The sequence below is a fragment of the Lynx rufus genome, unplaced genomic scaffold (assembly GCF_022079265.1).
Source record: "Lynx rufus isolate CCGP_SWC_20201006 ecotype Redwood Valley unplaced genomic scaffold, mLynRuf1.p SCAF_6, whole genome shotgun sequence".
NCBI classification, from domain to species: Eukaryota; Metazoa; Chordata; class Mammalia; order Carnivora; family Felidae; genus Lynx; species Lynx rufus.
This window is the reverse complement of record NW_025814878.1, coordinates 114564076-114592021: the sequence shown is the minus strand read 5'-3', so window position 1 is coordinate 114592021 and position 27946 is coordinate 114564076. Positions and strand designations below refer to the sequence as shown.

Genomic DNA, 27946 nt, shown 5'->3' with positions numbered 1-27946 from the left:
CTAAAAATACTTTACCCAAGAAAATTGTCCTTCCAAAGTGAATGAGAGATACAAACTTTCCTACACAAACTAAAGCTGAGGGAATTTATCACCACTAGACCTGCTTGCAAGAAATACTTAAGGGAGTTCTTCAAGCTGAAATGAAAGGATGCTAATGAGTAACATGAAAACATATATAAAAATATAAAATTCACTAAAAAAGGAAATGTATAGTCAAATTAAAAACACTTTAACATTGGGGCATCTGTGTGGTACAATCGGTTAAGCATCTGACTCTTGGTATCAGCTCACGTCGTGATCTCAGGGTCATGAGATCAAGCCCAGGATCAAGCCCCACATTAGGCTCCATGCTGAACATGGAGTCTGCTTGAGATTCTCTCTCTCCCTCTCTCTTGTCTCCTCCCCCACATGTTCTCTCTCTCTCTCTCTCTCTGTCTCTCTCTCTCAAAAAAAATATTTTAATATTGCATGGTAGTGGGTAAAGCAGTTTGAATTCTAACATAGAGGTTAAGTGACAAAAGTGTTAAAATAACTGTAGCTACAATATTTTTAATGTATACACAATACAAAAGATTTAAATTGGGATAAGGAAAAATGGAGAGGGAAAGTAAATGGTTAGAACATTTTTATGCAATTGAACTTAAGTTGCTATCAGCTTGAAATAGATATTTACAACCATAAGATGTATTATGAAGGCCTCATGATAACAACAAAGCAAAACACCTATAATGAATTCACAAATAATACAGAGAAAAGAATCAAAGCATATCACTACAAAAAAAATAATCAACTCATGAAGAAGTACAGAGAGGAAGAAAAGAACAAAGGAACTACAAAAGAAACAAAAAGCAATTAACAAAATGGGGATAGCAAATCCTTACCTGTGACTAATTACTCTAAAAATAAATGGTTCAAATTCTAGAATTAAAAGACAGAAAGTAACTGAATATTTAAAAAAAAAAACGAAATGCTGTCTACAAGAGACCCATTTGAGCTTTCGGGACAATCATAAGCTAAAAAAGAATGGTTGGAAAAAAAGATTCCAGGCAAATGGAAATGAAAACAGAGAAAGAGTTGCTATACTTACATCTGACAAAATAGACGTTAAGTCAAAAACAGTGACAAGAGACAGAGAAGGTCATTATATAGTGATCAAACTGTCCACTCATTAGGAGAATATAACAATTTTAAACATATATGCACCCAATAGCAGAGTACCTAAATATATTAAACAATTATTAACAAATCTGGAGGGAAGGATAGACAGCAATGCAATAATAGTAGGGGACTTCAATATCTCACTTTCAGTAATGGATAGATCATCCAGACAGAAAACGAACAGAAAAAAAAAAAAGGAAGTGAATGACACTTTAGACCAAATGTACCTCACAGACATATACAGAACATTCCATTCAAAAGTAGCAGAATATATATCTTTCCAAGTGCACAAGGAATATTCTCCAGAATAAATCATATGTCAGGTCACAAAATAACTCTTAATAAATAGAAGATTGAAGTCATATCAAGTACCTTCTCTGACCACAATGGTATGAAACTAAAAATCAGTAACAAGAGGAAAAGCTGAAAATTTCACAAATATGTAGAAATTAAACAACACACTTTCCAACAACTAGTGGATCAAGGAAGAAATCACAATGGAAACCAAAATGTACCTTGAAACAAACAAAAATGGAAACACAGCATATCAAAACCTATAGGATGAAACAAAAGCAGTTCTAAGAGGAAGTTTAGAGGCCCCTGGGTGGCTCAGTCGGTTAAGTGTCTGACTTCAGCTCCAGTCATGATCTCGTGGTTCATGAGTTCGAGCCCCATGTCAGGTTCTGTGCTGACAGCTCAGAGCCTGTAGCCTGCTTCAGATTCTGTGTCTCACTCTCTCTCTGCTCCTCCCCTGCTTGCTCTCTGTCTCTCTGTCTCTCTCTGTCTCTTTCTCTCCCTCTCTCAAAAATAAACACTAAAAAAATTAAGAGGGAAGTTTATATCTATAAAAGCCTATGTAAAAAAGAAAGACCCAAAAAAATAACCTAATATTAGGCCTCAAGGAACTAGAAAAAAAAGAATAAACTAAGCCCAAAGTTAGCAGAAAGAATGAAATAATAAAGGTTAAAACAGACATAAGTGAAATAGAGACCATAAAGACAATTAAAAAAAGATCAATGTTTGGTTATACACATTAAAGTGTCAGGAGGTAATGCATCCTGAATGCACAAAAGTATCATATCACATTTGGGAAACTCCCAAACATCACTCTGAGTTTAATCCTGATTTTCATCCTTTATAATAAAACTGTAATCATAAGTGTAGGAAAAAAATCAATGAAACTAAAAGTTGGTTTTTTGGAAACAAATTAAATTGACAAACCTTTAGCTAGACTAATAAAAAAGAAGATGACTCAAACTAATACAATTATAAATGAAATAGGAGAAATTATAACTGATACCACAGAAATAAAAAGTATCATTAAAGACTACTGTGAACAATTATATGCCAACAAATTAGATAACTTAGAAGAAATGGATAAATTCCTAAAAACACATAACATACCAAGACTAAATCATGAAGCAATAAAAAATCTGAGTAGAGGGGCGCCTGGGTGGCGCAGTCGGTTAAGCGTCCAACTTCAGCCAGGTCACGATCTCGCGGTCTGTGAGTTCGAGCCCCGCGTCGGGCTCTGGGCTGATGGCTCAGAGCCTGGAGCCTGCTTCCGATTCTGTGTCTCCCTCTCTCTCTGCCCCTCCCCCGTTCATGCTCTGTCTCTCTCTGTCCCAAAAATAAATAAACGTTGAAAAAAAAAATTAAAAAAAAAAAAATCTGAGTAGAGCAATAGGAAGGAAGGAGATTGAATCAGTACTCAAAAATCTCCCAACAAAAAAACTAGATGACTTTACAGGTAAATCCTACCAAGCACTTAAATAAGAATTAGTAACAATCATTCTCAAATTCTTCCAAAAAATTGAAGAGGAAGGGACACTTCCAAACTCATTTTACAAAGCCAACATTACCCTGATACTGAAGTCAGACAATGACACAAGAAAAAAAAAAAAAATTACAGTCCAACATCCCTGAAAAACATAGATGCGTATATCCTAAACAAAATACTAGCAAAGTCAAGTCAAGAACACATTAAAAGAATCATACACAATGATCAAGTGGGATTCATCCCTGGAATGCAAAGATGGTTCAATATATGCAAATAAATAAATGTGATACACCACACTAACAGAATGAAGAATATAAATCATAGTATTGTTTCAGTAGATGTAGAAAAGGCATTTGACAAAATTCAACATTATTTCATGATAAAAACTCTCAAAAGGTTGGGTATAGAAGGAATGTTCCTCAACATAATAAAGGCCTTATATGACAAGCCCACAGCTAACATCATACTCAATGGTGAAAAGTTAAAAGACTCTCCTCAAAGATCAAGAAAAAGACAAGAATGCCCATTCTTTCTGTTTCATTTAAACTAATACTGGAAGTCCCAACCAGAGCAATCAGTCAAGGAAAAGAAATAAAATCATCCAAAACAGACAGAAGAAGTAAAACTGTTGCTATTTATAAATAACAGAATCTTTTATATAGAAAATCTTAAAGACCCCACCAAAAATTGTTAAAACTAATAAATGAATTCAGTAAATTTGCAGGATACAAAATCAGCAATCAGCAGCAATTTCTATACACTAATAAGGAACTGTTTGAAATAGAAATAAAAAATAATACCATTTACAAAACATCAAAAACAATAAAATACATAGGAATAAGTTTAACCAGTTCTTTGAAAGAAATCTAAAGAACTGTACTCTAAAAAGTATAAGACACTGATGAAAGAGATTGAAGAAGACACAGACACATAGAAAGATATCCTACATTCTTGGATGGGAAGAATTAATATTATTAAAATATCCATACTACCCCAAGTGATTTACCAATTCAGTGTAGTCTCAATCAAAATTCCAATGGCATTTTTCACAAAAATAGAAAAAATAATCCTAAAATATGTGTGGAAACACAAAACATTCCAAGGAGCCAAGGCAATTCTGAGAAAGAAAAAAGCTGAAGGCATCATGTTTCCTGATTTCAAGAGATATGATGGTGAAGGTTGGAGTAAAATGAATTTGGCCATATTTGGCACCTGGTCACCAGGGCTGCCTTCACTTTAGCAAAGTGGATATTTTCACCATCAGTGACCCCTTCACTGACCTCAGCTACATGGACTACATGTTCTAGAATGAAATCACCCATAGCAAATTTAATGGTACAGTCAAGGCTGAGAACAGAAAACTTGTCATCAATAGAAAGCCCATTTCCACCTTCCAGGAGCAAGATCCCAACAACATCAAATGGAGTGATACTGGTGCTGAATATGTTGTGAAGTCCACTGGTGTCTTTACTACTATTGGCAAGGCTGGGGCTCACTTGAAGAGTGGATCCAAGAGGGTCATCATCTCTGCCCTTTTTCTGCTGATGGCCCCATGTTTGTGATGAGCATTAACCATGAGACAACTCCCTTAAGACCGTCAGCAATGCCTCCTAAATGACCAACTGCTTGGTCCCTCTGGCCAACATCATCCATGACAACATTGGCATCATGGAGGGACTCATAACCACAGTCTTTGCCATCACTGCCACCCAGAAGAGTGTGGATGGCCCCTTGGGAAGCTGTGGTGTGATAGCTGAGGGACTGCCCAGAACAGCCCAAGGCTGAAGGCAAGGTCATCCCTGTGCTGAATGGGAAGCTCACTGGGATGGCCTTCCATGTCCCTACCCACAACACATCAGTTGTGGATCTGACCTGCACCTGGAAAAAGCTGCCAAACATAATGACATCAAGAAGGTGGTGAAGCAGGCATCAGAGGGCCCCCTCAAGGGTATCCTGGGCTACACTGAGGATAAGGTTGCTTCCTGCAACTTTAACAGTGACGCGAATTTTTCCACCTTTGATGCTGGACCAAGGGAATCCTGGGCTACACTGAGGACCAGGTTGTTTCTTGCAACTTTACCAGTGACACCCATTCTTCCATCTTTGATGCTGGGGCTGGCATTGCCTTTAATGACCACTTTGTCAAGCTCATTTGCCGGTACAACAATAAATTTGGCTACAGCCACTGGGTGGTGAACCTTATTGTCCACATGGCTTCCAAGGAGCAAGAGACCCCTGAACAGCCAGCCCCAGTGAAACAAAAAAAGAAGAGAGAGGTCCTTAGCTGCTTGCCCCAACTCATCCCCCAGCACACTGAGAATCTCCAAACCTTGAAACAGCTTCCATCCCAGACCCCTTGAAGAAGGGGAAGGCCTTAGGGAGCCCTCCTTTGTTATGTACCACCAATAAAATACACCATACCCTGCCTCCAAAAAAAGATATGCTCAACTGAAAAATGCCTCTTTAAAGGTTTGTACACTTGGACTCATTCATCCCGGAGCCCAGCACAGAACTAGCCAATTGCGAGGCACCCAGACTTTATATGAAGGAGGCTCATTTGCTTATTCTTAAAGCATCAGCCTAAGGGGCAGGCATCTAATTTAACATATATCTAGGAGCCTGCTGATGTATTCTTCAGGGACAGAGGCTGGTAGGAGACATTGCTACACTTTCCTTCTGCCTTGCTCCAGCTGGTGGTTGACATTTTTATGTTCTGCCTCTACCATGCTCCAAAGTTCCAGTATCTCCTAGAGAGGAGATTTTACATGTGTCTGTTGCCTCAGTTTTTAAGACCACTGACCTCAGGGCATTCCTTGGTTATCTGGCTCTGGTGGCCAAGTTGGGGGGGGGGCTGCATTAATTGATCCCACAAGACTATAACAATTAGGAAGAAAATTCTTGGAAGGTTACTGCCTCAAGGGCGCTGCCCAGACAGCAGACTGAAACATACACTGAGTCTGTCTGTGAAAGAAGCCTATTTGTTTGTCCTGGAGCATCAGCCTGAGGGGCATATCTAGGATGCTATAGAAATGTTTTCAAGGAACATAGGCTGGTGGACACCATCATTGGGCTCCCCCACTGCCTAGCTCTAACTAGCCAGTATCTCCTAGAAAGGAGCTTCTACACTAGCATGACAATTTTTGCAACTGCCACCCAAAGGACACCACCAGATTGTCAGGCTCTGGTGGCCAGAAGGGCTTATGTTTGCAGTCCCACAACACCGCATATATTTGCCTCCTTAAAAGCTGCTGCTTGAGGGTCTGGCTTCCAAACAGATTGAATCTTGGTGTTAACTGAGATCCTTCCATTTAGGACACTGACAGGTTTTGGCATACCCTAAGCTACTAGAAGCCCTGAAAATAAAACAAGTTGTGTTTTCTTTGGCAGCACATATACTAAAATTGGAACAATACAGAGAAGATTAGCATGGACTTTGAACAAGGATGAAAATAAAATAGTTGCTTAATCACAAAAGTCTGAGAGTCAACCAAAAGCTAAAGCAGGGTTGAAAAATAAAAATGCATCTCCTACACAAGGCCACTCCTTCAAAACTAGGAGAGGTGGCTATTTTATCTAAGGCATGGAAATCAACACAGAGTCAAGCAAAATGAAGAAACAGAGGAATCTGTTCCGGACAAAAGAACGAAATAAAACCTCAGAATAAAAGTCCTTAATGGAAAGGACAGAAGAAATTTACCAGATAAAGAGGTCAAAGCAGTGGTTCTTTATAGGTGCTCACCAAACTCAGGAGAAAAATGGATGAACACAGGGAGAATTTCAACAAAGAAAAAGAAAATACAAATAAAATTCACAAAGCTGAAGAATAAAATAACTGAACTAAAAAAAATACACTATTGGGGTTCACCAGTAGATGAAACAGAAGAAAGGATCACCGAATTCAAAGACATGGCAGCACAATTAGCCAAATAAGATCAGCAAAAAAGAAAAAGAATCTAAAAATTAAAAGTAGATCTACCATGCAATTCAGCAATTCCACTCTGGGTATATACCTAGAGGAGATGAAAACAGGGTTTCGAAGACATATTTGCACTCTTATGTTTGTTGCATAATTATTTACAATAGCTAAGATATAGAAGCAACCTAAGTGCTCATTGATGAATGAATGAATAAAGAAAACATGGTATATATTCAATGGAATATTATTCAGCCATAAAAAATGATATCTTGCCATTTATGACAAACATGGGTGTACTTTCAAGGTATTATGCTAATTGAAATTTGTCAGACAGGGAAAGACAAATACCATATGATCTCACTTACATGTGGGATCTAAGAACAAAACAAACAAACAAACAAAACATCCAAGCTCATATTATAGAGAAAAGATTGGTGATTGCCAGAGAAGGTGGGTGAAATTGGTTATGGGGAGGTCAAAAGTTATAAAACAATAAATAAATAGCAAGGTTGTAATGTATGGCATGTTGGCTATAGTCCATAATACAGTATTGCATATTTGAAAGTGAAGGAAGTAGAAATTTTAAAGTTTTTTTAAATATTTATTTTGAGAGAGAGCGCTCACATGAGCAGGGGACGGGCAGAGAGAAGGAGAGAGAGAATCCCAAGCAGGCTCCCTGCTCAGCACAGAGCCCAACACAGGGCTCCATCTTACCAACTGTGAGATCATGACCTGAGCCAAAATCAAGAGTCAGATGCTTAACCAATGGAGTCACCCAGGTGCCCCCAAATTTTAAAGTTTTCATCACAAGAAAAAAAATGTTTGTAATTATCTATGTTGACAGATGTTACTAGACTTACTATGGTTATCATTTTTGCAATATATACAGATATTGAATCATTACGCTGTTCACCTGAAACTAAGATAATGTTATATGTCAATTATACATCAATTTTTTAAAGGCAATAGTATGGACAAGTATATACAAATAAATCAGATAACTTAGATAAATTGGACTAATCCCTAGAAAGTCACAAACTACTTGAGGTACCTACCTGGGTGGCTCAGTCAGTTAAGTGTCCAACTTTGGCTCAGGTCATGATCTCACGGTTTGTGAATTAAAGCCCTGTGTTGGGCTCTGTGCTGACAGCCTAGAGCATGGAGCCTGCTTCGGATTCTGTATCTCCCCCTCTCTCTACCCCTCCCCCACTCACACTCTGTCTTTCTCTTTCTCTCAAAAATAAATAAACATTAAAAAAGAAAGTCACCAACTTCCAAAACCAAATCAAGAAGAAATGGCAATATGAAGTGACCAAATTCTGTCATGCTAAAGGTTTTCAGAAACATTCTCAGAATCTCTTCACCATTTATCAGAGGTGCATGGAGCTCTGATGTGAAGGAAATGTTCAGATCAAAATGTTCAGAGTAGGAAACAACGACAGTGCCTTTCACTGAATTACTTGACACAGTGCAGCTGATCTCCCCAAACCAACCCCACAAAGTCAGTCATATCCTTCATTTTCCCCATGTGATACAGTAAAAACTCCCATATTAAGGAGCCCCCAGTAACTGAGATAATTAGGAGAGAAATTTATCCTTTGCTAGGGTAGCCCAGACTCTCCATTTGATCAAAAGATCTGTTGAGTAAATAAGGGAATAGAAGGATGCTTCTTTTCAGTGTCCTAGTGTCAGAAAGGATTCCTAGACTTATATTTAAGTTTAGATGTAGTAAATCTATTGGAAGAAAGAGATTACAGAATTTGCAAGCTTACTGGATGATGCCTCAGCAAGAGTAAGAGAGATACAACAAACTCTAAGAGACAGACTTCTGGAGAGCTAAAAGTGAGCCTTTCATGGTATCAATCTTGTTATAAACGTCTTAATGTCATATATTTTTATTCAGTACCAGAAAAGAACAGGTATGTGAATGGGTAGTGAGACACAGTAACTGTCACTGATAAATTTGCATAGCAATGCAAAATCCTATTCTTATACTTGAGTTACAACATGGCTCTTGAGTCAGTAGCAGTGTAAACCAATATGGCTCAAATTATCAGCTATTGCATTTAGAAAATTCTAAAATACAAAGCAAACTAGAGCTGATGTATCAGACTTACCATTGGGAGAGTGCTGGTTAATTTAGCCCAGGCCCTGAAGGACTCACTGTTTGGAAAATATACTTGTGTTCGTACTGATGGCCAGCATATGCCAGCATATACTGATATGCTGGCCTCCAGCAGGGGACCTTTTATTGCCTACACCCTGAGCTGGCAGGCAGCATGGCTCCTATCTCTGTTTAAGTGTGAGCTCTGTAGGTCCAGCCCCCTGGTTACTGCAGCCCTCTCCCTTCAAACCTGTCTCTTTGTTGAGAGAGAGAGTTGAGGCCACTGTTGAGACAGTGGCCCTATGTCTGTCTGGTCCATAACTAGGCACTCTCACTATCATACCAAACAATTTCAGATTCATCGTATTGAAATGGGTTTCCCAACTGCATTTGGAAAGTTTTGCAGTGTAGTTACTACTATGCTGGCTTCATATGCCTAGAAGGTGCCCTGTAAAATATAGTGACTAACTGAAAATTGCCTTCACAGTTGGGAGTATTAATCTACACTCTTTTGATGTCTTTACTTATAGTTTGTTCTGACGTGCTTCACATCTTGTGTGAAGCTTTTTGATGGACTGACCAAAGACTCTGTTACTATCTAAAATGTGCATTGAAACCTCAGAGAAACTGACACATTTGATGGCTGTAGGAAAGGAGAAGCTGCCTGGGCATAGGAAGTAGTTATTAGACCATGTTGTGGTTGAAGAGGAAGAATGATGGAACATAAATCTTTGCATAAACCACACTTAAGAGAAACCGTGATAAATTGTTAAATACTTGTCTTTACAGCTAACAAAGCAAAAAAAGGAAGGCAGCATCATTTGTATCTGGCAGACTAAACCACAAAGAAGGCATACCCAAACGTGTGGTGGCAGGCAGGGGAGGGGGCATGGAAACTCCATTAACATCTCAGTTCAGTGAAATTGGTATATGAAACACTTACATATGGAACATTGTGTAGAATTTCTGAAGTTACCTGCCCACCCTGTCCCCACTGGGTCTCTTCTCTGCCTTTCTTCTCCTCCCATATGACTTCACAGTCCCTCTGGGATCATGACCACAAACTTTCCAATCTTAGTTATGCTCCCAAGCCCACTTTTCAATCCTTTTTTTTAGTTATTTATTTATTTAGAGAGCATGTGAGCAGGGATGAGAAGTAGAGGGAGAGAGAAAGAGAGAATGAGAATCTTAAGCAGGTTCCATGCTCAGCATGGAGCCCAATGCAGGGCTCCATTCCACAACTCTGGGATCATGACCTGAGCCAAAATCGAGAGTTAGATGCTCAACCACCTGAGTCACCCAGATGCCCCTCAATCCTTTTATATGTCTTAGTCATTTCTATTTCTCATTTCCCTCCAATTTTTTCTTTTTTACCCACTCATTTCATGTAACTAAAATAGTTACCACTTTGTACTTCACAGATAAAGAGGAAAAACACAAACACTTCCCAAATCCAGCAAGCCTTAAATTCAAAACCCAGGAACTGTGCCACTCAAGCAAACAGAGACAGGAGAGCCCTATTGAAGTTCACACTGTTTTTCCTGCAAAAGGAAACTTTCAGAATAAATGTCCAGTCTGTAGTTAAAGTACAGCAGCTTTTGTGTTAGAACTTCTGGGACTGGGTGCAAGCCTTGACCCTTTGACTGCATTTAGCAATGGTCTCAGCACAGGAACTGCTTTGGTTTTTGATGAAGCTGAACACTTCTTAGACTCAAAGTGTTTTACCTTACAAAATTTCAGAATCTTCAGCTGAGCATGAAATCTCTAAGATGTGTCACCTCTTTAAATAACCCTTAGATAAATGACATTAGAACTGACCAGGAGTGTTCATCCCTGCAGGCATGCATGCAGGAACAAAATACTGTGACAGATATGAAAAACAGAGAGATGGGGAACAGCTCTTTTCTACCCATAAGGTGCCCACAGAGAAGAGCTACAAAAATGTAACTCTCCACCAAAGGCTCATACTGGTGAAACACTGCCAGGAGGAGGCCATTGAAGGTGTATGTGGCCAGGTGCCTAATTCCTTCTTTAGAAGAATTATGTGGTCGTGCGCCTGGGTGGCTCAGTTGGTTGGGTGACCAACTTCAGCGCAGGTCATGATCTCACAATTTGTGAGTTCGAGCCCCACATCGGGCTCTGTGCTGACAGCTCAGAACCTGGAGCCTACTTCAGATTCTGTGTCACCCCCCCCCCTTTCTCTACCCCTCCCCTGCTCACACTCTGTGTCTGTCTCTCAATAATAAACATTAAAAAAAGAAGAAGAAGAATTATGTGGTCTAGTGCCCGTGAGGGGAAGTGTATGTAAATGCCCTTCCAGGCCACAGTGTAGCACAGTCACCCCTCTCTGGTTGGACGGCCTGAGTTTGAATTCAGGCTCCACCCCTTACTAATGGTGCAGCCTTAGGCAGGCGTCCACCTCCTCCATGCGACAATTTCCTAGCTGGTAAAGTATACCTACCTCATGGTATCATGAAGATGAAGCCAGTTAATATAGTAAAAGCACTTAGCAGAAGAGTGTCTGCCATATAGAAATCACTCAGTAATTATTAGGCATTATTATTATTATAATTTTTATTAATTATCATTATCATCATGTCTGAAGGGTAACCTGGCAATCTGTCTTTATTTTCTCACTAGCCTTGTTGATCAGGATCCAATACATCTGGGGGAGAAGTCTTAGTGTCAAAAGCCGCTGGAGCCTGTTTCCGATTCTGTGTCTCCCTCTCTCTCTGCCCCTCCCCCGTTCATGCTCTGTCTCTCTCTGTCCCAAAAATAAATAAACGTTGAAAAAAAAATTATAAAAAAAAAAAAGCCAAAAGAAGCCTGCCTTTCTTTATATTAGGTGGGAAAGGGGAGGAGGGAAGGAATAGGAGGGAATAGCCATTCATACTTTAGGTTCTGCCATCGCAGGAAACTAACCAGCAATAAGACAGCTAGGCAAATAGCTGGATCTATCCCCTCCCTCCCTTCCTGACTTCCTTTCCATCATTTACATATCGCAGAATGTGTTGGTTGACTCTGAAACTGCAAAAATCACGTTCACACCTGCTTGACGCAGGTCAAACCAATAGTTGATTTGGGATTCATTGGCAGTTTAATGAGCAGAGCATATTCTGAAACTCACTTGGGACTGAGCAGATATAAATAAATGAAGTATCCTCTGCATTTCTAGAAGTGTAAACACTTTATGATGTTGATATTTATAGTTGTCATTTCCCTACAGACCTATGATCGCAAGCCCATCCTTGGATTAAGTGTAGCACTTAGTTGTGACCTAGATCAGAGGGGTGATACATATTCCTTCGTATGACTGTTCGGCCCTTCACTTCTTTTTGCATATGGAATCTTTTTCTCAATAGAGAAGCAGAGCACTCTGGAAGGCACACCCATAGTCTACATGCTATCACATTTCTTCCCCCAAATCTGCTGTAGCGACAAACTTTGCAGAAGTTGGGTTTAAGTGAAACCAAAATAAGACATTGGGTATGTTCCTCTCAGGCAAATTAAAACCATACGGGAGGCAGCATCATTGGTCTCTGGCAGACTAAGCCACAAAGAAGTACAAGATAAAAATATTTAGGTAGAGGAGAAGAAAAAAATACCCATTAACAAGAACAAAAACAACAACCAAAAAAACCCAAAATACTAAGTCATATATTTAACAAGGGATATAAAGAATCATCAGAGAAAACATTATAAAATTCTTCTGAGACCACCAAAGATGAAAAAGCAGAGCAGAATACGATGTTCCCAGAGAGGAATATAATATGGATTTAATTCAGTTTCAGTCAAGATCTACATGACATACTAAAAATTAGTAATGTATTTTCAAAAGTCAGTATGCAAAGTACCCATAAATAAATGAATAAATAAATAAATGTGCGTATGTATGTATATCTGACACTATATTATTAATTTCTAAAAATAATAAGCTTTTGTCTCCACTGTATTGCTTCACTTACAGAAGTGCTTTTTCTTTCTAGTAATATTTAGTTCTTCTTATATGGAGGTGATTTATTCCATCATCTCTGACTACAGTATTAATAAGTACCGTTTGGCCTAAAGGGCTAAATCCTGGAGACAGATTTAGGATACCAGGGGAAGGGAAAAACACATTCAGAGTGCCTTTGCAGCCCTGCCTTGCTCTGTTCAACTCCCACTCTGCCACCGCCTCGTGACCAAAAAGAGAACATAAGCTAAAGGAGAACTTACAGACAGAGCATTTGCAGAAGTTGTGTTTAAGTGGAACACCGATTTGACGTTGAACATGTTCTCTCCAGCCAATAAGGATCAGATGTAGTGCAGCATCACTTGTCTCTGGAAAGCAAAGCTGTCAAGAGAACTCACAGGAACAGAACTAATGTGTATAGAAAAGTCTTTTTCACAATACCAACAAAATCTAAAAGGTATGAAACAAAAATATGACAACTTTACTAATTTATTTAATGTAACATGAAAAGCTAAAGAGATAAAATATAAATCAAATTTCACATGAAATTCTAAAATTAACGACATGAATCTAAAATTCAGTAGGAATGAAGAATAGGCAAGAAGAACACCTTTCTTTTACTGAATTTACTACTTGATTTATAATTACTCTCTTCTCAACCACGTTGTTTAATTTTCAAAAATGTTTCTTCCTTCTTTAAGCATGCACTTCCTTTACTTATGGAGACAGTACTTTCTGTAGTGTTTCTGTAGCGTGGGAAAATGGGATATTTTCTGAAGTCAGTGGATCGAAGATGCTCACAGCAAGAATGAGCATTCCTCATCAATAAAAACAAAGGTAGTGTCATAGACTCTAAGTTTCAAGTTGTCTCTTGTCTAGCAAAAGAGCGGACACAGGATTGAAGCGAGAGAGACGGCTAATGTTCAGAAAAAGACAAGAGCCCCGAATAAGCGTCCTGGTCTTGTATTTATCTAGATCAGAAGGCTTACATACATGATGCGCATGTACAAAGAGACAAAGAAACTGTGAACATTAACTTGAGGACGTGAGGGGGGAAAGGGGGTTTTGAAGATATACAGTGTTTGGGTTTTGGGTCAATATAAAACAAAATCCTGGCGCTGGGCAGATGGGTAGATGGTTGTTAACAGCAGACAGGAGACTCCGTGCCTGTTTACCTTTGCCAGCCTAGGGGATGAGACAGATAGGGGGAATAACCTCAGGGTTAACAAGGCACCTTCTCTCTTATTAACCATCTCTGCTCTGGGCTGCTTTGCCTGCAGTGCAGCGGTCCATAGTCCAATTCACCATTTACCTAACCTGGTCCTATTTTCCTATGAAAGCAGCTTTCTGCTATAGTACTAAATTTGGGGTGCTTTCACCCTGAATAATCTAATCTTGTTATTCCTGTGTATTGGGCATCTTTGTGCCATTTCTATTTCAGGCCTTTGCCACTCTCTATTTTGGGGGGCGCTGCACCCCCTCCCTATTTTGGGGTGCCTTTGCACCTCCCTATTTCTGGCACTTTTGTACCTCCCTTTTCTCAGGGTGTCTTTGCACCCCTATTCTTGGAGTGCCAATCTGTTTTACCCAACGATTTCTTTTACAACAATTGCAAAAATTCTGTGGACTTCAATATCCCCACATCTCAAAGGTAAGAATGAAAGCATGACTCTCAAGTGCACAGGCAGAAGAGGCTGAATGGGTTGTGGGTTCATCCCCTACCCCACTATCTTCTCTCTTCAGAGCTCACTCTAAACCCTCTCAATCTCTACCACCTCTCAGGTGCAAGACTATCCCTGACAGATCTTTTTCTTTAATGAGATAGCGTTTTGTGCATGCCTCAGGCTATCCATAAACAATGTTGTTGCCAGACCAACCCCTGTGATACTTAAGATTGCAGGACACCTTCAACAATAACCAACAGGAAACTTTGAAAGAGAAAAGGTTTATTACTTACAAATCCTGGAAATTACACAGCACGCCTGGGGCCATGCAGTGAGGTCACAAAGTGGGGGTAGGGAGGAGTTAGTCTGAGAGCAAGGTTTGTGTTGCAGGATTTTTTTACCTCAATACCCAGAGTTCCTTGTCTCACCCCTTGGAAGAATGAAGAGATGAATACAAAATGAGCAGCAGGCAGAAACTTATTAGAGTATAAGAAAGCCCTCTTTGCAGAGGGGGCCCGACAACAGACAAGAGTCTTTGTTTTATGATTCCCATCAGCCCTCCTTTCCTTTCCCCCTCCCTTGTTTCTTCTCAGGTTCTACCCTTACTGGCTAGGTAATTCTAAATGCCGAGTCATTCTTTTTTAATTGGCTCATTTCTATTGGATGAGGGGTGGGGTTCCACGTGAGTCATACGCTTTATTGTCCATTTATTTTTCATTAGGTCTTTTGTCAAATTCCTGAGGGGAATGTGAAGGGACAGTAGGTGGTGTCTGTTACATCCTTAAGAGGAACCTTACTACTCCCTGAGGGAGTTTGCTGTGGTCGGACACTCCCAGCATTGTTCCAAAATATGTGTTTTTTTCCCCACCCAGGGACCTCAGGTCCTATCCTTTCCCTCTTTTCCTATTTTATCCTATCTTTCCCTATCATACTGGGGTTCTGTCTTTATTAAAGCTGAATGGGGGCCCAGGGTTTTGCAGGTTCCCTCTTTGTGGGTGAATTTAAAACATAAGAGGAGAAATTAAGGTACAGGAAGAGAAAAAAGGAAGGGGAGGGGAGTCAATTCTCTAGATCAGCTAGATCTCTAAAACAAACAAAAAAATCAGAGTGGAGCACCCTGGCTCTTTACTGGCTCTTTCTTTTACGATCATTGCAAAAATTCTGTGGACTTCAATATCCCCACATCTCAAAGTGGATGCTTCTTTGTAGTGGATGCCTGAGAAAACAGGGCCTATGTAGGGCACTTGCGTTATAAAAATGGAAAACCAGCTGCCAGGGTTTACACTACAGATAGTCTTAGAGAAATGCTCCAGTAAGACTAATTTGTAATCAATTCTATTATTGTAAACACAATTTTATAAGATACTTCTTTGAAGTATTTTTTCAAAATTCCCAAACTTTACACACATGTGGAATACTTTTCCTTAATACTGTCAGTTGTTAGAACATTAGAATTCTATGTGTGTTATCATTTGTATTTTTAAATTCTGGTTAAATCCTAATTTAAAACTTTCTAGGCAAAATGCTTTAAATATGTGCGTTGATATCTGGTTTTAAAAATGTAATTTAAAATAAACAGTTGATTTAAAATTTCATTTAAGGGGCACCGGGTGGCTCAGTCAGTTGAGTATGGACTCTTATTTTGACTCAGGTCATGATCCCAGGGTCATGAGATCAAGTCCTGCAACAGGCTTCACACTGGGCAAGGAGCCTGTCCATGTGTCTCTCTCTCCCTCTCTGTCCCTCCCCCCCTTGCATTTCTCTGTATCTCTCTCTCAAAAAAAATTTTTTTTCGTATAAGATTCTTTTTCATTTGCTTAATTGACTAATGATAACTAAATATTTCTGTGTAATGAATGTTCATGATAAGTAAGTACACTAGGATTGGAGAGTTCCTGGAAAAACAACCAGTCACCACTGGACATCACAAACATCATCTGTCTCCAGGCAGTCAGTTCTGTAACCCGATGAATTAAGAGCTTCAGTTAAATTCAACAAGCATTTGTTGATTATGTGCTATAATCTTAGCACACAGTCCTCATCAAACAACCTATTCAGTTTCGCTGAACAGTTCCCTTGAGCTATAGTTAAAGTGGATTCGGACATGGAGGCAATTTTTCAAGTTTGTCAGTAAAAAATTGTTCAGGAGCAGTGTAAGAGAAAAAGCAACTAAGTCACACATACAGGAGTTGTTGGTGGCAAAGAATAGGTGGGAGTGATATTAAATGAAAAACAAACTAATTATCTTTGCAATGCCTGTCTGCTTCATTAACTTTGTCATTTGAGGGGCCATGTACACAGTTCTTTGTATCAGAATATGCTTGGTGACCATAAGATCACTTACAATTCTCCAAGTTCCTGTGCTTGTATCTGGAAACCTCTAAAATGTTGTGAGAACAGGGGTGCCTGGGCGGCTCAGTCAGTTAAGGGTCCGACTTCAGCTCAAGTCATGATCTCATGGTTCGTGGGTTTGAGCCCCACATCAGACTTTGTGCTGACAGCTCAGAGCCTGAAGTCTGCTTTGGATTCTGTGTCTCCTCTCTCTGCACCTCCCCCACTCATGCTCTGTCTCACTCTCTCTCTCAAGAATAAATAAACATTAAAATAAATGTAAAGAAAGCGTTTTAAAATGTTGTGAGAACAAAGCATAACATCTAGAGTATGCTGGAATTCAACAGTTCTTAGTTCACATCCCCTTTGGGAAAGCTATGGGGATGAAGTAAAATTTAGTAGCTGAGTGGGTGGAGTTCATTTCATATATGGAAGCACTCCAACTCTCACATTCAAAACTCCTCGATATAGACACAAAAGCCAGAGAACATTTGTGGTAAATTGCAAAATTAGTCATAAATTCTTGGCAGCTCATCCTATTAAGAAATGCAATATTAACTCACCTCTTGAACTGACGTTGAACTGTGACTTGCTTTGACTAAGAGAATGTAGTGGAAGTGATGTTGTGAATCTAAATTTAGGCTGCAGAAGCCCTGCAGTTTCTCTCTTGCACTAGGGAGAGTTTCGATACCTTGTGAATATGCCTCAGCCAGGCTGCCGGATGATGAGCCCAAATGGAGAGGCCCAGCAGTCTCGGCTGAACCAGTTGACGTCCCAGACTTGTAAACCTGAAAACAACTGAGCTGTCCCAGAACACAGAGTGCCCACATGGGCTTGGCACAATTTGCTGTCTTACAGAATCAGGAGAATATACTAAAACCTTGTTTGAAATCATTACGTTTTAGAGTACTTTGTTACATAGAAAAAGCTGACTAATACAACACCCTTCAAAAAAATATTCTATTTCCTTATGATCTCTTACTGCTCCTGTGGGTCACAGGCTCTCACAAACCTACACTGCCACAAGGAGAAGGTTGGATTAATGAGGGGAAAGCTATAGGCCATCCCTGGCTGTCGCGACCGGCGCTACAATCACCGAGGTCAGGGTCCTGAGGGTAAGGGAATGCAAGAAAAAAGGAGAGAAGAGAAAGTTTGGGAACAGGAGGGTCCCCTGGGCTGATGGCCCAAGTGACGGCTTTATTGTTGCTGTACACAATCTTTTATAATATAAGACTCTTATGGATCAGGTCATTCTAAGAATAAACAGGTTTCACATGATCACTGCCAGCCAAAACATTTAGTTCTGTATACCTTGTGAACCTTGTGAACGGGTCACAAGACTTTGTTGATAGATTGCTAGCAAAACACAGTTCCCATGTTTGTGTCTATCTGACTCGGGGTAGAAAAAGGGAGGTAGCATTACTGCCAACACCTGCAGACCACAGGCTTCAGGAATTAACTCTCTCAGCCTTGACAAGGCTTTTGTATGCCCTTGAAAGTGGGGGAATGGGAGGGGGAACCACCAGGTTGGCTTGAGTCAACAGGGAACGTTGCTCGACCGGGTCTCAGCCTGGCATCGGGGCCCGGCCCCCCACACTGGCCTAGCACAATTAATATTTGTCAGCATAGAGTTGCTATCATTTGGGAGTGCTTGTCATGTGCCAGGCACTGGACTGTATTTATATCTTATAATTTGTACTTATTAATAATTTCATTTCATCATATACTATCACGTAATAGTTTTCATCCCATTTTATAGAAAAGTACACTAAGGCTCATATATTTTGAATGACTTGTCCAATGTGATGCAACTGATAAAATCAAAAGCAACACCTGGGCGGCTCGGCCAGTTGAGCGTCTGACTTCAGCTCAGGTCGTGATCTCATGGTTTATGAGTTCAGCCCCACGTCGGGCTCTTTGCTGTCAGTGCATAGCCCATTTTCGATCTTCTGTCCCCCTGCTTTTCTAAAAATTTTCATTCAATATGTATTTTTGAGGGAAAGAGAGAGAACGCACGCAGGCACACAAGTGGGGGAGGTGCAGAGAGAGACACACACACACACAGAATCCAAAGCAGACTCCAGGCTCTGAGCTGTCAGCACAGAGCCCAACCCAGGGCTCGAACTCAGGAACCAGGAGATCAGGACCTGAGCTAAAGTCCGATACTTAACCGACTGAGTCACCCAGGTGCACCCCCATCTTTGCCCCTCCCCTGCTCATGCTCTCTCTCTCAAAAATAAACATTTAGAAATATATTTTAAAAAGGCAGTGTTGAATACTTATTTATTTGGTTACAAAGTCCTTCCTCATCTTACTTTGCTGCTCTGGACTCGGTTATTGTTGTGAAGCACCTTTGCTGCAAGATGGCACAGGCCTTGGCCTTTTTAGTAAAACTTCACCAATATAGTAACAGGGTTGTGTCAGGGCAAAAGAGTTGAAAGTCAGAATTAAAGAACTTGAAAATACACAAGTCCTTAGAAAATGTTACAAATGTTAATTAGAACTAACATACATTCTGTCTGAATAATTTCTAAGGGCTTCCAATGACATAACTTATAATGACACATTCTATTCATATTGACGACTAAGTATTAAATTAATGGAGGAAATTCATGCTTTTCGAGAAAATCTTGGACAAAGTAATATCTTAAACCCCAAATTTTATTTCTACCATTAATTAATAAAAAGGGCCTTTCATTTTCCTTAGAGACAGAAGGTAACAAATTAGTTTTTGTCAAAAATGGTACACCATTCCTTGGAATCTAATTCACTAATGATTTTATCTTATATTAAAATAATGACCAGAAGACAGAAGTGACTGGAACAGGTTCATTGTGTGACAGCAGGAGGAGATGAGACAGAGTCAGGCTAAAGACAGACTTCATCTTCTCTTAGTTAATAACATGGACTTGTTTAGACTTCATCCCATAGAACTGAAGATCTGAGACTGGACCTTCAACTTCCCATCCAAGATGCATTTCTGATCCACATGGTCAACACCCTAATGTCCTAATTCAATTTGAAAATTTCTAACTATAATATTAATAGGTGAAATATTGGATCATCAAGAAAGGTTTTATTTGTTAAAATCTTAAGTAATTTCTGCAAGGAAATATCAAAGATTCAAAACAGCCAAAGTAAAACCAATGAATCACTGAAGTAATAATTAATAAACTTTATTGTACCCATGCCAAGAAGACAGTTTTTGAATCAAGAGCATTTATTTTCTTTATTATTTTTTAAAATTAAATCCAAATTAGTTAGCATATAGTGAAACAATGATTTCAGGAGTAGATTTCTTAATGCCCCTTACCCATTTATCTCATCCCCCCTCCCACAAGCCCTCCAGCAACCCTCAGTTTCTTCTCCATATTGATGAGTCTCTTCTGTTTTGTCCCCCTTCCTGTTTTTATATTATTTTTGTTTCCCTTCCCTCATGTTCATCTGTTTTGTCTCTTAAAGTCCTCACATGAGTGAAGTCATATGATTTTTGTCTTTCTCTGACTAATTTCACTTAGCATGATACCCTCCAGTTCCATCCACGTCATTGCAAATGGCAAGATTTCATTCTTTTTGATTGCTGAGTAATACTCCATTGTATATATATACCACATATTCTTTATCCATTCATCCATCGCTGGACATTTGGGCTCTTTCCATACTTTGACTATTGTTGATAGTGCTGCTATAAACATGGGGGTGCATGTGTCCCTTTGAAACAGCACACCTGTATCCCTTGGATAAATGCCTACTAGTGCAATTGCTGGGTCATAGGGTAGTTCTATTTTTAGTTTTTTGAGGAACCTCCATACTGTTTTCCAGAGTGGCTGCACCAGCTTGCATTCCCACCAAAAATGCAAAAGAGATCCTCTTTCTCTGCATCCTCACCAACACCTGTTGTTGCCTGAGTTGTTAATGTTGGCCATTCTGACAGGTGTAAGGTGATATCTCATGGTGGTTTTGATTTGTATTTCTCTGATGATGAGTGATGTTGAGCATTTCTTCATGTGTCAGTTGTCCATCTGGATGTCTTCTTTGGAGAAGTGTCTATTCATCTCTTTTGCCCATTTCTTCACTGGATTATTTGTTTTTTGGGTGTTGAGTTTGATAAGTTCTTTATAAATTTTGGATACTATCCCTTTATCTGACATGTCATTTACAAATATCTTCTCCCATTCTGTCGGTTGCCTTTTAGTTTTGCTGATTGTTTCCTATGCTGTGCAGAAGCTTTTTATTTGATGAGGTCCCAGTAGTTCATTTTTGCTTTTGTTTCCCTTGCCTCCGGAGACGTGTTGAGTAAGAAGTTTCTGTGGCCAAGATCAAAGAGGTTTTTGCCTGCTTTCTCCTTGAGGATTTTGATGGCTTCCTGTCTTACATTGAGGTCTTTCATCCATTTTGAGTTTATTTTTGTGTATGGTGTAAGAAAGTGGTCCAGGTTCATTCTTCTGCATGGTGCTATCCAGTTTTCCCAGCACCACTTGCTGAAGAGACTGTCTTTATTCTATTGGATATTCTTTCCTGCTTTGTCAAAGATGAGTTGGCCATACGTTTGTGGGTCCATTTCTGGGTTCTCTATTCTATTCCATTGATCTGAGTGTCTGTTCTTGTGCCAGTACCATACTGTCTTGATGATTACAGCTTTGTAGTATAGCTTGAAGTCTGGGATTGTGATGCCTCCTGCTTTGGTTTTCTTTTTCAAGATTGATTTGGCTATTCAAGGTCTTTTCTGGTTCCATACAAATTTTAGGATTATTTGTTCTAGCTCTGTGAAGAATGTTGGTATTACTTTGATAGGGATTGAATTGAATATGTAGATTGCTTTGGGTAGTATTGACATTTTAACAATGTTAGTTCTTCCTATCCAGGAGCATGGAATCTTTTTCCATTTTTTTGTGTCTTCTTCAGTTTCTTTCATCAGCTTTCTATAGTTTTCAGTGTATAGATTTTTCACCTCTTTGGTTAGATTTATTCCTAGGTATTTTATGGTTTTTTTGTGCAACTGTAAATGGGATCAAGTCCTTGATTTCTCTTTCTGTCACTTCATTGTTGGTGTATAGGAATGCAACCGATTTCTGTGCATTGATTTTATATCCTGCAACTTTGCTGAATCCATGAATCAGTTCTAGCAGTTTTTGGTGGAATCTTTTGGGTTTTCCATATAGAGTATGATGTCATCTGCAAAAAGTGAAAGTTTGACCTCCTCCTGGCCAATTTGGATGCCTTTTATTTCTTTGTGTTGTCTGATTGCAGAGGCTAAGACTTCCAATACTATGTTGAGTATCAGTGGCGAGAGTGGACATCCCTGTCTTGTTCCTGACCTTAGGGGGAAAGCTCTTAGTTTTTCCCCATTGAGGATGATATTAGTGTTGGGTCGTTCAGATATGGTTTTTATGATCTTGAGGTATGCTCCTTCTATCCCTACTTTCTTGAGACTTTTTATCAAGAAAGGAGGCTATATTTTGTCAAATGCTTTCTCTGCATCTATTGAGAGAATCATATGGTTCTTGTCCTTTCTTCTATTGATGTGATGAATCATGTTAATTGTTTTTGTAGATATTGAACCAGCCCTACATCACAGGTATAAATCCCACTTGGTCGTGGTGAATAATTTTTTTAATGTATTGTTAGAGCCGGTTGGCTAATATCTTGTTAAGGATTTTTGCATCCATGTTCATCAGGGAAATTGGTCTATAGTTCTCCTTTTTAGTGTGGTCTCTGTCTGGTTTTGGAATTAAGGTAATGCTGGCTTCATAGAAAGAACTTCAGGGAAAGTTTTCCTTCCATTTCCATTTTTTGAAGCAGTTTCAAGAGAATAGGTGTTAACTCTTCCTTAAATGTTTGGTAGAATTCCCCTGGAAAGCCATCTGGCCCTGGACTCTTGTTTTTTGACAGATTTTTTATTACTAATTTGATTTCCTTACTGGTTATGGGTCTGTTCAAATTTTCTATTTTGGTAGTGTATATGTTTCTAAGTATTTGTCCATTTCTTCCAGATTACCCATTTTATTGGCATATAATTGTTCATAATATTCTCTTATTATTGTTTTTGTTTCTGCTCTATTGCTTGTGGTCTCCCCTCTTTCATTATTGATTTTATTTATTTGGGTTCTTGCCTTTTTCTTCTTGATCAAACTGGCTAGTGGTTTATCAATTTTATTATTTTTTTCAAAGAACCAGCTTCTGGTTTCATTGATCTGTTCTACTGGTTTTGTTTGTTTGTTTGTTTGTTTCAATAGCATTAATTTCTTTTAATAATTAGAAATCGTTATTATTTCCTGTCTTCTGCTGGTTTTGGGTTTTATTTGCTGTTTTGTTTTGTTTTTTCTAGCTCATTAAGGTGTAAGATTAGGTTGTGTATCTGAGATCTTTCTTCCTTCTTTAGGAAGGCCTGGATTGCTATATACTTTCCTTTTATGACTGCCTTTGCTGCATCACAGAGATTTTGGGTTGTGGTGTTATCTTTTCATCGACTTCCATATACTTTTTAACTTCCTCTTTAACTGCTTGGTTAGCCCATTCATTATTTGGTAGGATGTTCTTCAGTCTCCAAGTATTTGTTACCTTTCCAAATTTTTTCTTGTGGTTGATTTTGAGTTTCATAGCGTTGTGGTCTGAAAATATGCACGGTATGATCTCGATTTTTTTGTACTTACTTAGGGCTGATTTGTGTCCCAGTATATGGTCTATTCTGGAGAACGTTCCATGTGCACTGGAGAAGCATGTATTTTCTGCTGCTTTAGGATGAAATGTTCTGAATATATTTGTGAAGTCCATCTGGTCTGGTGTGTCATTCAAAGCCATTGTTTCCTTGTTGATTTTTTGATTAGATGATCTGCCCATTGTGTGAGTGGGGTGTTGAAGTCTCCTACTGTTATGTTATTACTATCAATGAGTTTCTTTATGCTTGTGATTAATTTGTATATTTGCGTGCTGCCACATTTGGTGCATCAATGTTCACAATTGTTAGGTCTTCTTGGTGGATAGACCCCTTGATTATGACATAATGCCCTTCTGCATCCCTTGATACAGTCTTTATTTTAAAGTCTAGATTGTCTGCTATAAGTATGGCTTCTCCAGCTTTCTTTTGTTGACTATTAACATGATAGATGGTCCTCCATCCCCTTATTTTCAATATCAAAGTGTCTTTAGGTCTAAAGTGGGTCTCTTGTAAACCACATATAGATGGATCTTGTTTTCTTATCCATTCTCTTACCCTATGTCTTTTGATTGGAGCATTGAGTCCATTGATGTTTAGAGTGAGTACTGAAAGATATGAATTTATTGCCATTATGATGCTTGTCGAGTATGTGTTATTTCTAATAATTGTGTTATTTATATTTTTTTCTTGACTTGTACTGGCTAGGGTCTCTACTATAATGATAAATATTATTTTGCATTGTGTATAAAAATGTATATAGCAAATATTGTGTAAATAATAGGTTTATAATATATTTATAATATGTTATAAATATTATTATGTGAATACAAAGCATGAAAATGTGAAATTTTCCAGTCTCAAGAGGAGAGTATTCAATAATTTAACATTAAATACAGTATCTGTGGATTTTTTCTGAAAATAATATTTTAAAATTTTTTTAATATTTATTTCTTTTTAGCAGGGGAGGGGCAAAGAGAGAGAGACAGAGAATCTGAAATGGGCTCTGCACTGACAGGCTAACAGCAGTGAGCACAATGCAGGGTTCAAACTCAGGAACCATGAGACCATGACCTGAGCTGAAGTTGGATGCTCAACCGACTTAGCCACTGAAAGTAATCTTAATAGATTAAGGGAGTTTCCTTCTATTCTTATTTTGTTAAAAGTTTTAATCATGAATGTATGTTGACTTATATCAAATGATTTACTATATCAATTAAGATAATTCTATGGTTTTTCTAATGTTATTCTGTTACCAGAATAATTCTGTAAGTATAATGTGCTAACATTAGAAAAAATAAATTCTCGGGGCACCTGGGTGGCTCAGACAGTTAAGCATCTAACTTTTGATCTCAACTCAAGTCATGATCTCACGGTCTGTGAGTTCAAGCCCCATGTGGGGCTCTGTGCTGACAGCATAGAGCCTGCTTGGAATTCTCTCTCCATCTCTCTCTCTGCCCCTACCCTACCCGTGCTCTTTCTCTCTCTCAAAATAAAGAAGTAAATTTAAGGGGCGCCTGGGTGGCGCAGTCGGTTAAGCGTCCGACTTCAGCCAGGTCACGATCTCGCGGTCCGTGAGTTCGAGCCCCGCGTCGGGCTCTGGGCTGATGGCTCAGATCCTGGAGCCTGCTTCCGATTCTGTGTCTCCCTCTCTCTCTGCCCCTCCCCCTCTCATGCTCTGTCTCTCTCTGTCCCAAAAATAAATAAAAAAACGTTAAAATTAAAAAAAAAAAAGAAGTGAATTTAAATAAAAAGAAAAATAAATTATGACTGCATTCATGGAATAAACCCCACTGTGTTACGGTAGAGTGTATTTTTTCACATTGCTGGATGTAATTTGTCAAAATTTTGTGCAGATTTCCATATCTGCATCATAAGAGAGACTAGTCTGTAGCTTATGTTCTGGTTGTTTTGAGTTTAATTTACTCTTTTGTTTTCCTAGTTTCCAAAAGTGGAAACCTAGGTTATCGATGTGAGGTTTGTTCTTTTCTAAAAGAGATTGTTTACAACTATAAATTTCCCTCTAAGCACTACTTTACCTGCATGCCATAATTTTCATATGTTGTATTTTTGTTTTCATCAGTTCTAACCTCCCTTGTGATTTTTTTTTTCTTTGACACATGGGTTATTGTAAAGTTTGTTGTCTACACTGGACTGGATAGACTTAACACATATATTCAGAACCTTTCATCCTAAAGCAGCAGAATACACATTTTTTCTCAAGTGCACATGGAACATTCTCCAGAAGAGATCACATACTGGGTCACAATTCAGTCCACAATAAGTACAAAAAGATCAATATCATACCATGGATATTTTCAGAACATAATGCTATGAAATTTGAAATCAACCAGAAGAAAAAATTTGGAAAGACCACAAATACCTGGAAATTAAAGAACATCCTACTCAACAATGAATGACTTCACCAAGAAATTAAGAGAAAATTAAAAAGTACATGGAGGGGCACCTGGGTGGCTCAATCGGTTGAGCATCTGACTTCAGCTCAGGCCATGATCTCACAGTCCGTGAGTTCGAGCCCCACATCGGGCTCTGTGCTGACAGCTCAGAGCCTGGAGCCTGCTTCAGATTCTGTGTCTCCCTATCTTTCTGCCCCTCCCCTGCTCATGCTCTCTCTCTGTCTCAAAAATAATAAAAACATTAAAAAAATTTTTTTAAAAGTACACAGAAGCTAATGAAAATGAAAATATTTTCAGTCCAAAACCTGTCAGGTACAACAAAGGTGTCATAAGAGGGAAGTATGTAGCAATCCAGGCCTTCCTAAAGAAGAAACAAATGTCTCAAATACACAACCTAACCTTACACCTAAAGGAGCTGGAAAAAGAACAGCAAATAAATCCCCAAAACAGCAGAAGAAGTGAACCGATAAAGATTAGAGCAGAAATCAATAATATCAAAAGAAAAAAGAAAAACACAGTAGAACTGATCAACAAAACCAGGAGCTGATTCTTTGAAAGAATTAACAAAATTGATAAACCCCTAGTAAGATTGATCAAAAAGAAAAAAAGGAAAAGACCCAAATAAATAAAATCACAAATGAAAGAGGAGAGATCATAACCAAATCACAGAAATACAAACAATAAGAAAATATTATGAGCAATTAATTCCCAGAAACATATAAACTACTGAAAAAAACTGATACATATAAAAACTGAAAAAATAAAGAAATAGAAAATTTGAACACACCCATAACCAGTAAAGAAATTGAATCAATAATCAAATATCTCCCAACAAACAAGAGTCCAGGGCCAGAGGGCTTTCCAGGGGAATTCTACCAAACACCTAAAGAAGAGTTAACACCCATTCTAAAAGAAGCTGTTCTGAAAAGTAGAAATAGAAGAAAAGCTTCCAAATTCATTCTATGAAGCCAGCATTATCTTGATTCCAAAACCAGACAAAGACCCCACTAAAAAGGAGAAGTACAGACCAATTTCCCTGATGAGCATGGATGCAAAAATCTTCAACAAGTTACTAGCCAACCAGATCCAACAATACATTAAAAGAATTATTCACCATGACCAAGTGGGATTTATACCTGGGATTCAGGGCTGGTTCAGTACCCATAAAATAATCAATGTGATACATCACATCAATAAAAGAAAAGACAAGAACCACATGATCCACTCAATAGATGCAGAGAAAGCATTTAAGCATTTAATTACAAAATTTAAAATGGAACTACCCTACCACCTAGCAATTTCACTATTAGGTAGTTACCCAAAGGACACAAAAATGCTGATTTGAAGGGGCACATGCCCCCCAGTGTTTGTAGCAGCACTATCAACAATAACCAAATTGTGGAAACAGCCCAAATGTCCATCAACTGATGAATGAATAAAGAAGATGTGATATATATAAAGAAGATCAAGTCAATTGATAGCATTGTTAAAATTGTCTATATCTTTGCTGATTTTCTGACTACTTATTCTATCAATTTTGAAAGCAGTGTAGTGAGATCGTCAGCTATTATTGTTGAATTGTCTATTTCTTCTTCCAATTCGGTCAGAATTTGCTTCATATATTTGGGGGCTATGTTGTTAATTTATATATGTTAATAATTTTTATATCACCTTGAGAAATTGACCCTTTTATCGTTGTGATGTGTCCCTCTTCATCTTTAATAATATGTGTAACTAAACTCTTTTTTTCGTCTTATATTAATGTAGTCACTCAACCTCTCATGATTACTGTTTCTGTAAATATCTTTTTCTATTCTTAACTTTCAAACTATGTATATCTTTGGATCCAAAGTTTGTTCTCATGAATGGCATATCACTGCATCATGTGTTTTAATCAATCTGAAAATGTCTGCCTTTTGGTTATTTAATTTATTTAAATTGAATGTAACTATTTATATGGATGGACTTA

The 27946-nt window shown here is 38.6% G+C and overlaps 1 non-coding gene and 1 pseudogene across 1 annotated transcript; both read left to right on the top strand.

Annotated features, from left to right (window-relative positions):
- Nucleotides 1-4107: 4107 nt before the first annotated feature.
- On the top strand, nt 4108-17707 carry LOC124529195 (glyceraldehyde-3-phosphate dehydrogenase-like; annotated as a pseudogene).
- Nucleotides 6310-6416, top strand: LOC124529471 (U6 spliceosomal RNA). The gene has a single exon (XR_006966366.1). It is a non-coding gene; the product is annotated as a U6 spliceosomal RNA (small nuclear RNA).
- Nucleotides 17708-27946: the final 10239 nt, after the last annotated feature.